The 14,783-nt window shown below is 41.9% G+C and overlaps 1 long non-coding RNA gene across 1 annotated transcript in view; it reads right to left on the reverse strand.

Moving 5' to 3' along the window:
• Positions 1–263: 263 nt before the first annotated feature.
• The window catches only part of LOC308403713, a 33,178-nt gene continuing 18,658 nt past the window's right edge, over positions 264–14,783 (reverse strand). Inside the window, exons 2-3 of the long non-coding RNA XR_013972962.1 lie at positions 3,546–3,723; positions 264–1,419 (exon numbers count right to left, since the gene is read on the reverse strand). This is a non-coding gene — a long non-coding RNA (uncharacterized lncRNA). The remainder of the gene's footprint in view (positions 1,420–3,545; positions 3,724–14,783) is intronic.

Raw genomic sequence — 14,783 nt, forward strand, 5'->3', positions numbered from 1 at the left:
AAAACACATTTTGATCCATGTCCGTCTGAATGCCTTATTCCCTCTATTGTTTCATTTTTTGCTTGGTTTGTTAAAATTGTTTTAAAAGTAATAAATGTTTTCACAACAATATTTAAATCACATCTTTTCAATTTTCTCCTCCAAACAAAAACCTAAATGTTAACATTTATAAATACAACTTTAAGCAGGAGAAAAACTCTGAAAATTAAAATGATGAAATCTGAGATGGTGGGAGAATTCATTTTGTTCAGTCTGATTTTATTTACATAGGACCAAATCACAACAGCAGTCGCCTCAGCACACTTTAAGGTAAAGACCCCACGATCACAGAGACAATCCAAAAATCAGAGCATTCGGTGACAGTGGGAGGAAAAACTCCTTTTAACAGGGATCCATGAGAACCAGGCTCAGGGGCGGAGAAACAAAAGCACCTTTTATCAAGAAAAAACACATATGTGTGCATTCATAAATTATTGATAAATGAATGTTTCTGTGTTTAAATGATACTTCAAGAGTGGACACAAATATCAGTGTTGATATATGAAGTGTTATCATGCAAAGGTCTGAGCTCATTTCAGTAGCAAACAGCAATTCAACACCCAGTTCTTGTTCTGAAAGTCTTAAAGATGTAATGCAGTCAGATATATATCCATCGCCTTCTGCTTATCTGTATCAGGGTCACAGGCTGGGGTGAGAGGCAGGGTACACCTGGAAGCCAGCGTACCTGGAGCATGCAAATACAGGAGAACATGCAAACTGCACACAGGAAGGCCTCGGCCGGATGGTGCAGCAGCTTCTGTGTAAACAGTAAGTTTAGAGTTGGACACACAGCTTTTATGAGCAGCCACATTAGATCCATGCAGTGTTACATGGATCTAATGTGCTTTAATCAATATGTGATTAGAAAAAGAAACACTTTTTTAAAAGTACAGTGCAGAATTTTCCATAATCTAAACAAAAACAACCTTTACCAAAGAATATTATAACAGGCAACGTGACAGGAAACTTTAAAGATTCCCATTATTCCATGTTTTTAATGAGACAAATAATCAAACTTTGTCAAACTGAAATAACATAAAGATTGAGAAGGAACACAGAGGAGTGGAACAGCAAGAATAAGAGCCAGCCCGAGTGATGGCAAAGGAACATCCGAGATAAAAACATTAAAAAAACACTTATTTTCTGGGAACATGAGAACTCGCTGCTACAATCATGACGTGTTCTCTGCTAACTACAAATCACAAACCCTCATTCATCTATTGCTTTGGTTACTGTCTTCTGGACAATATGGTCAATCCCTCTCAGTTACGTGCCGTCCCACGAATTTAGTGCCATTGTGGGGAGTGAAGCAGCACCAATCAAACCCCAGTAACCAGCAATCAGCCTGGGACCCTTCAGCCAAGGGCATCCCATGTGCCTCTGGAAACCAAAAGAAAGAAGAAAGAAATGAAGCAAAATGGAAAAAGGCCGCATGTCCAGTTAAATCAGGATCCTGAAGACACTCAATAGCAGCCCCAGCTCGTGGCAGACTGTGCAGCATGTTAAAATGGCAGTGGGAATCAGCCATCACAGATACCCTCCAGTGTCACTCGGACCTCAATGCCCAATCAATTCCATCTTTTCCTTTAATGCCAGTGCGGTTAAAATGCTCTTCCCATTGGTGTACGTGTGTGTAAATCTATCTATATCTATATCTATAGATAGATAGATAGATAGATAGATAGATAGATAGATAGATAGATAGATAGATAGATAGATAGATAGATAGATAGATAGATAGATAGATAGATAGATAGATAGATAGATAGACAGACTAATTGCCCAGCAGACACACTTACAGAACATATGAACAGCTAAACCATTGGTTGCTGCTGGGATGTAATTGCACCTAATAAACGGTGTGAAGTGCCCAAGTTCAACTCTTGGTCACCACTATTCTAATGTTTCAACCCCAAAGATCCAAGTCAGTAAAAATGTGTCTCTGCTCTTCTTTTTGTTTGCTTCTCAGTGTTGCACAGATTAGTACAAAATTATCCTTTTAATTATTTAATATTATGCAAAGTAAACGACACATATATATTGAAAGGTCTTTAATGACTTATATTAGGTATTATTTTTATTATTAGGTTACTGTTTACATAATGACTTAAATGAGGCAATAGTTATGTTCCACAGATGCACTGATAGAAAGCTCTTATGAAAAATGAGCACGATGACTGAAGTTGTACACAGTGCTACAAATGCAGCTGAAATGTTGGAGCCTCACTGCACACTGGTTTGATGTGATGGTGTGCAGCACAGGTGCACCACCTTGTAGTAAGTAAGCTGTAAGGTGCAGGATGTATACATGATGGGAACCAGGAGTTTCTAGGAAATAAACATGTAAAACTGCCAGGTGAGTGTATTCATGGCACTGTTTGTGCAGTGATTCACGCACACACACACACACACATGTAGTTAAATGACTTTATCTGTGCTTATTAAATCCTTTAAGACGGGCTCATTTACATCCTAACCCTGAATCATTACTGTCACTACTCCGTCTCTGGTGGCTCCTTCGTGTGGAAAGCAAAGCGCCTGATTTTTTGTCACCTAAACATGTACAGCTGTGTGTTTTTCTGGGTGCTGCAGTGATTACAAGCCTACCTTTAAGAGTAGACTCTAAGGAATAAGCTAAAATTAGCTGAAGTGCTTTTAATTCTCCAATTACCATGCTCCCACTTGAATGAGATGACATAATTGCAGTCTCCTCATGACATTCATCACTTAGAAGCAAGACTGAAGATGTCATGTTTGTCACATAATTATCTATTTCAGCATTACTGTCTGGGATAATTAATAATTGCCCTTCATGTCTCACTGTATACACTGGAATCTACTGCAGACGTGTAAAGCGTCGCACTTTTACCCGACTCGTGTCTCCTGTTTTTGTGGGAACTTACTCGGTCCTGCACTTTCCTGCTTTTCACAGGTCTGTCTGTGTGATGCTGCCAATTTTCTCCCAATTGCAGCCGTGGCTGCAGAGATTTGGTCACAGACACACACACACACACACACTCTCTCTCTCTCTCCTTTGGCTACGAGTGACATGGGGCAAATACAACCGTGGCGTGTTACCTCACCTGGTGATTTACTGCTTTACCGTCAGCTTTCCTGGAAACTTCTCCAAATGTTCACATTTTTTCTCAGTATAAGCAGCAAATGATATTTTATGTCCATCCCCATTTTTAGCCTGAGCTATAGAAACATATTTGTCATACATTCAAACAGAATATAACACAGTAGTTGTTGTTTGTTTGTTTATAGTCACACGTCCGTTTTGTCCTGGGTCAAAGCAGCAAAGAGAGTGAAATAATCCTCTGAGGCTGAACTAATGTGTGACATCGACACGAAGGAGTGTTTCATATAAAGACAATGAGACTAAACCTACAGAAGAACTTCACTCAGGTGTTCATTAGAAACTGTTTGTATTCGTGGCTAATAGGTGTTTAAAAATACAGAGTTTGTTTGCATCAAAACAATCAATCGTTTTAATATTTACTAACATTTTCTTTAAAATCATTCAGCCTTTGCTGTTCAGCGTGGCAGCGAGCTGACAGCACCCTGTGAGGTCGTGACCTCTGTATTACAGAAAGAATGTCCTGTTCTCTTTTCTTCTGTTCCTCTCAGTCCACTGAGGAGTCCAGCTGATCTGAAAGCTTTCCACAGAGCCATCAGGACATCCTGATAAGAAACAATAACAACGACGGTAGCAGAGATTAGTTCATGGGTCTAACCAGGTTTGCTCACATGAGAGTATCTGCTTATATAGACATCCTTTAAAGAAACGGCAACCATGTGTTTTGTGTTTGTGATGCTGTAGATGTGTGAAGTCAGCTTTATCGTCAAAGACCATATCTACAGTCATACACAGGAATGTGAAATTGCAATGCTCCCACAAAATACCACACAGATGTGATTTTGGTGTTGGCCAGGCCTCCCTCCCAGAGCAGAGCTGATCTCTGTGCAGCTTCCTGGTTAAACTAAGGTAATGATAATAATTTTACAGGTGACGCAGGCCTTTTTTAGAGTCTAACCAACTCTTTCATCTTCTAAACAGAGGTCGTTGTTTGTCTTTGTAGACTCTGTTTTCAGTGCCTTTGTTGATGTTTTCATATTAACAGAACTTTGGTAGAAATACTGTAAAAAAATATCAGGAGGATATTTTTACACCAAACATTTTTCAGCTCCCGTGGTTTGTGTGTTTATTTATTTGAATGATTTATTATTCATATGTTTTATTTTGTGCGCTACAGCTAATGTGTTAAAAAGAACATAATGGATATATAGTGGTTTAATGGTGACTGAGTCCTGGGGTTTGCTTTTGTTTGTAATGCAACTACTTATTAGCATTTCCCATATTACACAGTGTTTGGAGAAAAGCTCCTGCCAAACTTATTATGTTCCTCACCAGCATTAGTATTATAATAATTCCCTGATGAGGCAATATTGAAGCTTTTAATAGTCAGTGTTTACACCACATTTGTTGCCAATAGACAAAAAGTAGAAACTGCTGATAATCATTGGTTCTGGCAACAGAAAATGCTTTTATGTAAATGTCTGTCCCTAAAATGTGACCTGGAAACAAAGGCAACTTAGTGGTGAGTGTGCAGCTAAATGCATTAGTGGATCAATTAAACACTAGTCTTCCTCTGCTCCAGTTGCCATAGCAACTGACCTACAAATGCAGTGAAAATGATGGAAATACGGGGAGTACACATCCAAAACCCTGATACTTCCTTTCAATCTGTCTTCTGTACCACAGAAAATATTTCTGCTGTGTTGTGTTATTTATACAATTATACCATAATCAGCTGAAATGACACGGAGCTGGATATCAATGTACACAGCTGATATCGCCCAATCATATTCATGTTTAATATGTTGTCTCATATCACGTTATTATAAGCGTAAGGACATTTATTTATTTGTTCGTGAAAATTCAGGCTTGTGAAAAAATTTTTTCCAGTTACATAAAATATATGATAATGAAAGTACAAAATCACATTCAAGTAAAAGGTAAAATGTGCTTTTTTATTATTATTAAAGTATATTAGAGCAAAAAGAATGACAGAGAAAGTAAGAAAGGCAAACAGAAATATGAAGATGGGACACAGTGTGTCTCAGCTGATTTACTGTTTATATAGTTAGAAACCAGATAAATCTCAGGAAAGAGCAAAGAATAAAGTAACAAATCTTTTCTTTTGTTCATTAGTGAAAACCACTTTAAGTTGTGGTTTTGCAAACCACTACATTCATGTTCTTAACTGAATGCAAACTGTAGGTACGCCGTACTACAGAAAGAATGATGAATAATAATGAATGACACTGTATTACCTCACAATGTAAAGCACCCTGAGGCAGTTGCTGTTGTTATTTGGCTCGATATAAATAAATTGAACTTACACTATGTTAAACATTCTGGGTGTATGCACATGATATACATGCTAGAGATGAGCCGTCTATTTATCTGGCACAGTTACAAGTTCAGGTGTATATACACACTCTGATCAGCTGTATCAAATGATACATTACCATCCACCAACACTACAGCTCTGTAGATGTCTTGGCATGTACGTTTGGCCCACATGGTGCCCTAGATGATAATAGAATTGGGTTATTTGAGAACACAGTATTTTGTATGTGCTATCTTACGAGGAGAGGTTTCCATTCAGCAGCAACTTTTAGAGGTAACCATAAAGCTAATGCAGTTCCTGAAGTGGCCACTAGAGGCTGGCACCAAAAGCAACCTTGAGCCAATCAATTCACACCTTGTGCTAAGCATGCGTACACCTGGTACCAACAAAAAGCAGCTGTTGTCATTCTTACTTTGCTCACAGAGCTCATAGCTTCCATTATGTTTCCCTTCAGGAGTTTTTCCTTCTGACTGTTCGGACGGTTTCAGTCATAAATTTATGTGGAATTTTATGCATCTGGCCCAGCGAGTTTAACTGTGACTATATCTGACAATACACCTCTGTGTGTGTGTGTGTGTGTGTGTGTGTGTGTGTGTGTGTGTGTGTGTGTGTGTGTGTGTGTGTGTGTGTGTTTCTGTGATGCATAGTCAGACAAAGCGACATAATAATGAGCAGAAAGTTGAACCAATCTTCATGTCTGTGCCGTGGCGAGACAATGGTTGTCATTTGACAGCAAAGAGAATTTGTATTGAATACGGAGAAATGTAAGGCAATTAGGTCAGGGGAAAATGCAATTGATGGTCACATGAGCTAGCAATGCATATGCCATCAGCACATTTGTAACTCTTGAGCTGTGAATAACTCATGTCAGGGTTGAATCCTGAGAGAATAATCATACATTTGAGAGGCGAATGAGGGAGAGTCTCTGGCAGCTGCACTGAAGATGCAAAGAGACGGGATTTGAAATAAAAACACGCACATCTGTTAAATATATTCATCTATAACCTGGTGTGTGTTCAAAGCGTTCTCTCATTGGTCGTACAGCAGGCTGAGAAATGAATGATGATGTCATCTGCCTATAAGGTAAAGTGTGCACAGGAACGTGACACTGGACCAGTGTACGCGTTTCAGGAACATTTAAATGTCTGACATTAATGATTAAGAGAGAGATCTATCCAACCTGTAACATGTTTCTCTCGTCTTTTTCCACATAGCTGAATATTTACTGTGGGCTTTGTGATCGGTGGGGGAACCATCTCTTCTGACAAAGGGAGCTTAGGGCTGGTTTTAGTGTTTCTGGTGAGACTACAGGAGAGACTTCAGTCGGGTTCACATGTGCAGTGATCTTAGCACTGTGTGCCACGCAGCAGCAGTGAAATCCAAATGCTCTAACACTAATGAAGGACGCGAGTGGGCTGAACACTAATTCTGAACACCGCTGCGGCTGCTCGGTTCGGTTACCCTACTTAAACGAGTCAAAGGACCAAAGTATGCTAATTGTCATGATAAGTTGGCTGCAATTTTGTCTCTGAGGATGAGATAATTTTCTCCAACACGCTGCCCTTCAGATAATTCTGTGGATGGAGTATCTCATCTCAGCTGAAGTACGGGGGTCATTAAGTGTTGTTGTGGGGACAGACCAAACCCCCACTCCACCCCCCATTACACACCACCACTTCTCCCATACAGGTAGTCTTCCATTGCAGTGCTTTTGCCTCTCGAGCTACTTGGGTGTGGTGTTGTAGAGCACTATGCAATTTATTGCAATTTTTTGATATATTCGGATTTTCACAAGAGTGATCCACACGGGAGCTTATGTAAGAACATGACAAAATGGGTCTTAACTTTTCCATTAAGGCAAGAATTTTCAAGACACTACCATTGCCAAACCAATCCATTGTATTACCACTAATAAGGCCTGTATAACAAAGGCAAACAACAAAGACATGTTGGTGCCATGAGTGCCATCAATTCATAAAGAGAATCTATTTTTCCTTGGGCAAGGGAGTATTTATTGCACCTCCAGCTTGGGGAGTGGAGTGCTAGAGGCCCAAATGGATTTTCAACTATGGACCCTAAACCTTTCAACCCACATCGCTGCTGAATAGCAGTTAGAGGTTGCCATGCCAACGCCATCTAGAGGGACATTTCGGCTGCATCAGAGAGAAAGCTTGGCCAGATGTCTTCAACAATTTGCTCTGAAAAGATTCACCGCCATGCTCATTAGAGAGCAGCAATCAGAGGAACAGGGAGATACTCTGCTTTCCTGTCTGGATGGCACATCTCCCCGGCTCTCTCTCTCACCTTTAGAAAAAAGAGAAGATGGCCACTAAAACACAGCAGTCCTCTCACATGTGCAGCCCGTCTGACTGGCTGTTTCTGCTCTATATTTTCTGAAATATTTATGTCTTTTTTCTGCATCTGTGACATGCCCAGTTCAGTGTGCAGCTGACATGTTCTGGCAGAACAGAGAGGCATCTGGACGACACAGAAGAGAGCAAGCAACTTTGTGAATTATTAATGGTATAAATCAACACCTGTGGTGTGGCTGACAGTTTGCAGGAGCAGGGAGCTGTCCTGCTGTAGGCCTCGGGAACGCTCCCTGCCCACTTAGGTCAGTGGCTAAGCTAGCCTTACATGAACTGAAAAAAAGATTCATTATAAATGCTTTTTTTAAATGCATTAATAAATGAATTATCTCTAATTTCTCTTTTAAAAACACTTCCTTGAAAGAACTGTACCGTTTAACGTGTTAAAGTTTTAAAACATGTCATGAGTGGCGTGGCTGTAGCTCGGGAGGTTGTGATACAGGCTGACAAACCACTCCCTTCGTATTACTCTGATTAATGGTTAGTGCCCCACCCCCTTTTTCACCGACATTCCAACCATCTCTCTGCTTCTGGAGAAGACAGAGGACACAACAGGCAGGGGTCAGGACACCCAAACAACCAGAGACGGACACACAAGCTCAGAGAACCTAATTGTCCACAGTGCACACCAGCGCTCCCACCTCCACCAGAGCCCCAGGCACCTACCAAGACCTAACAGAGGCCAGTCACCTCACTGGACTGGACATGTGAGCTACAACTGGAAGGGGGAAAGTTGTCAGAGTGTAAACTAATCTGCCACCTCTCCATACAGATAGTGATGTATCCACAGGGATGGAAAGGTTGGTGGTTTGATCCCCGTCAGCTCCAGTCTGCATGCCAAATGTCCTTGGGCAAGATACTAAGTCCATGTTGCTCTCTGATGCATCCATCAGAGTGTGGATGTTAGACAGAAAGAGCAAAGAAAAAGTGTTTGTGGATGAGGCTCTGAGCTTCTATAAGAACCAGCCCATTTAACACTTGTCAAACTCACTGCTATTTCACTCAGTTTTTTTTAATTGTGCTTTTAATAAAGTTTGTATTTTTCCAATGAATTTTAGTCTCCGTGTTGTTTTTCATGAATTCCAAATTTTAGGTTTTAAATTATTTTTTTTAGGCCGTAAATAAACAAGAAAATGAAAAAACAGCAAATAACCCTCTCCCGAAAATAACAAACTAAAACAACAAACAAAACATTTTTATTGGTGATGCATGGCTGGCGCTAGCTTTCGGCGGTGTTGTGCCTTCAGGCTGTGCTCATGCATCAGAGGCCGAATTCAAATAAAGGAGACTTCTCTCTGCCCCTCCTTTTATAGGCTTTTTGACTCCTCCCTATGGTGCAAGGGAAACCATCATGTCAATGAAGGTCCTCACTAAGATAGCTGAATGGGGTTGTGTGTGTGTGTGTGTGAGGGATGTTCAGTTTTGCTCCGCTGTTTTCTCAGGTAGATTCTGTTCAGCTGTGCCCCCGGGTGTGTCCACTCTGTCCCAGCTCCATCAGCTCAGCACACATCAGGGGACCCACTCAGCTCAAACTGCGGCCCAGGTCGGGCTATGGGGGTATGTGGCGGGGTGTGGCTTGGGCGCGACTGCAGGGGACACCTAGCCACACCGGAGCTCCATCAGCTCATCACGCCCCTCCTGTTTAAAAGAGTGTACCGCGACCTGAGGTGTTGTTGTTGTGTGTGGGTGTAGTTGGAAAGCTGCATTCAGGTACAGAGGACGAACTATGTGGTCGGGTCCATCATTCCCGTTACAAGGTTTTGGAGTGGTCTAGTCATTTTGGGACTTAAATCCAATTAACATGCTTTTGCATAGGCTTAAACAGGGTATTCTTGCTTGAAAAGCCTTCAGTGTGACTAATGAAAAAAATTCATAAAAGAGTGGGCCAAAGTCCTCCACAGGTATATGAAAGACTCATTACCAGTGATCCCAAATGCACCTAAGTCGCCCTCTGACCTCTCTCTGATCTCTGATCCTTATGTGCACATATATGTTCACTCTTACACTGTTTTACTTTTTCATTATTTTCAAAGACCAGCAGGTACCTGCCCCTCTTCAACTACCACCCATTGAGGACACTACATATATAGTTTCACATTTCCAAGATTCCCTGAGACCATTTTCTCTGATTTGATTCATCGCTGGATCAAAATTCCTTCTGAACAGTTAAGCGTCAGATTTGACCCTGAGAAGCCTCAAAGTGCAAAATGTTGCACCAGCTCTACAACAGTGTAAAATTTTTAAAATATTTTGTGTATTTTGTCTCACTTTTAAAAAAGGTTAAGAGTTCAAAGATTTTACATTTACAAAACTTTTGTTTTAGCACAGAAGCATTATTTATTATTATCTGTGTCTGAATTCAGCTTCCAAAAGAGAAGGAAAACAAACACTTCTGTTTAGTAGATAAAGCGTTTAATTTTAAGAATGATAAATCTACAACACCATAAGAATATCTGATTTAAGTTTACTCGCCTCATGCTTTCAGTTACACTCCTTCAAAAGTGATACATCCTCCCTAGAAGTTTCATTCTGACCTTCAATTTGTATAAGAGGAAGAATCAGCAGTGATGCGGTTCTGCTTATTCTGGAGAGCAAGCTGGTGCTGAGTACTTAATGTGGCGGTGCAGCCAACAAACCTTTTAAGTGTTAGAGGTACTTTGAGCAATTAAATACTGTTATTATTATTATTATTATTATAACAATATTAATAATAACTCATATTATTTTTATTATTATTATTATCATCATCATTATCATTATTATTATTTGCAGCAATCGATCTTACAGACAGGGTACACAGGTGACTGCTCAGTTTTGTAATGTGGCCTTTGTATGCCACCACAGTCTATTTTACCCTCCTGAGACCCAAACTCTTCCATGGCAGCATTTTTAATTTCTCTTTGATATTTGGTCTGATTTTTACTTAGTGTAAAAACTAAGAATTACCAGATTTTTTTTTTTTTACCTATTTTTTGTTTCTGAGAAAAATTAGATCCACATATGAGGATATTCATGTTAAATTTCGACAGAACAGCAGCAGTATAATGTCCTGGTTAGTGGATATCAGGCCCTTGTAGAGCAAAATGTAGTATTTTGGTCTAAATAACCCAAAATGTGAGTGGACGCAGGTCCTAGGAGGTTAAACTGAATAATCCAAATGCAGCTTCCTGATCCACACGTTCAGCTCCAGTTTAAGGGGCTGTTCAATAATGTAAAATTCCTGAATGGAGACACACACACACTAACATTTGATTATAGGGTAAATAAATACATTTGTCATTTGTATGTTGATGGTTTCTGATGTTGCCCTCTGACCCCAGCATGTACTGACAGTTAGGGAGAAGAAGTACTTATAGCTCATGCTCACCAAGCAGGATAAAAAATGTAAGAAGAAGAATGTTTAACGGATCAGTGATAAAGATATTCAGACATACCTATATCTGATTTATGTCACAGGTTAACCTTTTATCACTGTGGAGAAGAATATGAAGGAAACTGTGCACCAAACGATTTCTAAATAGCAGAGTCTGATTTAATGTTGAGTGAAAGAGCAAGGCCAGAAAGAGAAAAGGTTGCTGTTGGTAACAAAAAGACGATAAAAAGGAGTACCACACGTCTTTCAGCACATCAGAGAGTCTTAAAGTGGGCACTGTTTCTAAAGGCTGCTAATGGACTGATGAATGCAGCTGCTGTGACTACAGTCAACACAGCCATTTCCTCGTGATGTGATTGGTTTATTATCATCATCATCATCATTATCATTATTATTATTGTTGTTGTTGTTGTTGTTGTTGTTAGAAAAGGATTTTCTGAAGTTTATCTGAGATGCATTAGAGGACCAAAATCTTTAATTCTTTAAAAACTTTTTCATTGGACCAAAATCAAATGTGGCCCATTAACACCACACAGAGACGGAGCATTCTTGCCACTTGTCCAGGCGAGGTAGAAGGTTAAGACCAGCTTCCTCCTTTCAGACCACCAAACTGTTGACTTTCCTCTACACAACTGTTTCTAATCAAGCCTTTGTTCCAGCTTTGAGATAAGGCTCTGAATAAATCGTCAGCTCCTGCTGTTTATCAGTTTCAGTGTTTTGCTCCGTGTGTTTGTCAGCACATCATTAGGGGCCGGCAGACACCTAATTAGTTGTTTACATAGTAAGCTGATTAGCAGACGGACTTGCATTGTGTTGCACCATGGGATTCATGAAAAAACCTGAGCTCTCAGTTAACACTCTGAGATTCATTTCCCCTTCTTATTCGGGAACAGAAGGCAAAACTGAAGAAAGTTATGAGCCAGTGACAGATCACTGACAGGAGAAACGCTGGGTGGGTTTCAACAGCAACAGTTTGATTTTACCTTTTGTCTTATGTGTTTTGCTTCTTTGTGAGCCTTCATCAGCGCTTCCACACACAGTCTGCAGTCATTTTCAGATTTGAGATTGGTTGATGAGTTACAAAAGAAGCATAAATTTATCTTGAAAGTTATTTTGCAAAAAATATCCCCTCCAAATATCCAAGTCGAGTAACCTAACGTGTATTTATAGCCTGTGTTGTGTCCTTTTGCATAGCTCTCTGTTTGTGCAAACAGATACAACTGACACAGGGTTTATGGAGACATACTGAAGCGTAGTTTATGGCACAGCAAATGTGTCCATCTGCATGAGAATTCAATTCAGCAGTGCAATGCGGTGGGTTTTCACCCAGTGTCCTCCTGTGCAGTCTTCCAAAATCCCAACTGCGTGTCACTTGATTCACATGACTTCTGAATCTTTTTCTCCCATCAGGAACAAGCGCTTGCTCAGAGGGGGTAGTTCATTTGTTGGGGTTTCTCTGTATTATTGAAGGGTCTTTACCTTTCAATATAAAGCACCCTGAGGCATCTATTGTAGTGATTTGGAGCAATATAAATAAAATTAGATTGAATTGAGCTGAAAAGTCATAAACAAGACGGTTCAGAGGGAGGTCGCGCGCTGGACGGATCAATCGGTGGCCGCGTTACAGGACGCACTCAATGATGCAGACTGGGGCATGTTCAGAAACAGCTCCGATGATGATGTCAACGTGTTTACGGAAGCGGTTGTGGTATTCATCGGGAAACTAGCGGATGATACCGTGGAGACAAAGACTATCACAACGTTTCCCAACCAGAAGCCGTGGGTGGATAAAACCATCCGCGACGCTCTGAGATCCCGCACCGCTGCCTACAACACGGGACTCATGACGGGGGACATGGACCCGTACAAAGCCGCGTCATATAACGTGCGGAGGGCGGTGAAAGAGGCGAAGCAGCGCTACGGGAGGAAACTAGAGTCACAACTCCAACAGAGTGACTCTAGGAGCCTGTGGCGGGGACTAAGGACAATAACGGACTATAAAGCACCAACAACCGGTATGACGAACGCGGCCGTGACTCTGGCAGACGAGCTGAACACTTTCTATGCTCGCTTCGAGGCTGCAGCTAAGGTCTCCAACAATGCTAGTGTTAGCGGCGCTAACGGCTGCAGACAGGAAGATACTGCCAGCACCGGAAACGTGCTCGTCATCTCCGAGCATGAAGTAAGGAGAGCCTTCAAGAGAGTGAACACCAGGAAAGCAGCAGGACCAGACGGCATCCCAGGTCGTATCCTCAGAGACTGCGCATACCAGCTAGCTCCTGTGTTCACTGAGATATTCAACATCTCTTTATCTCAGTCGGTGATCCCCACATGCTTCAAAGAGTCCATCATTGTTCCTGTCCCGAAGAAACCCCACCCTGCTTCTCTCAATGACTATCGCCCTGTAGCCCTCACCTCAGTAGTGATGAAGTGCTTTGAACGCCTGGTCAGAGACTTCATCATTTCTTCACTACCAGACACACTGGACCCACTACAGTTCGCTTACCGTCCAAATCGTTCCACAGACGATGCCATCTCTCATCTCCTCCACACATCACTCACTCACTTGGACACTAGAAGGGGGAATTATGTTAAAATGCTCTTCATAGACTACAGCTCTGCATTTAACACCATAATTCCCTCCACACTCACCACCAAGCTGGAGCATCTGGGACTCAGCTCATCTATGTGTCAGTGGATCTCCAACTTCCTAACTGGCAGACCACAGGCAGTAAGGATGGGCGGACATGTCTCAGCCTCCACCACTCTCAGCACTGGAGCCCCCCAGGGGTGTGTTCTGAGCCCCCTGCTGTACTCTTTGTACACATATGACTGTGTGGCCACTACCAGCTCCACCACCATCATCAAGTTTGCTGACGACACCGTCGTGGTGGGCCTGATCTCTGATAACAACGAGACGGCCTACCTGAAGGAGATTAGGAATCTGGAGAACTGGTGCCAGAGGAACAACCTCCTTCTAAACGTCAGTAAGACAAAGGAGCTGATAGTGGACTTCAGCACTAAGCAGGAGAGGAACTACCAGACCCCGTCATCAATGAGTGCCCAGTGGAGAGAGTGGACAGCTTCAAATACCTCGGAGTTCACATCACGCAGGACCTGTCATGGTCCTGTCACATCAACACCGTGGTGAAAAAGGCCCGACAGCGTCTCTACCACCTCAGACGCTTGAGAGACTTCCAACTGCCCTCCAAGGTGCTCAGGAACTTTTACTCGTGCACCATAGAGAGCATCCTGGCGGGAAACATCTTAACCTGGTTCGGGAACAGCACCATGCAGGACAGACGAGCTCTACAGAGGGTTGTGCGGTCAGCTGAGCGCACCATCCGCTCCGAGCTCCCTGACCTGCACTCAATCTACAGCAGGCGGTGCTGGACCAAGGCCAGGAAGATGGTGAAGGACCTCAGCCATCCCAACAACAGACTGTTCTCTCTGCTGAGGTCAGGAAAGTGATTCCGCTCCCTGAAGACCAACACAGAGAGACTGAGGAGGAGCTTCTTCCCGCAGGCGATACGGTCTCTCAATCACACCACCACACAGTACTGACCCACACATATGGTTCTTACA

The sequence above is a fragment of the Rhamphochromis sp. 'chilingali' genome, assembly GCF_963969265.1.
Source record: "Rhamphochromis sp. 'chilingali' genome assembly, chromosome: 10".
Lineage (NCBI taxonomy): Eukaryota > Metazoa > Chordata > Actinopteri > Cichliformes > Cichlidae > Rhamphochromis > Rhamphochromis sp. 'chilingali'.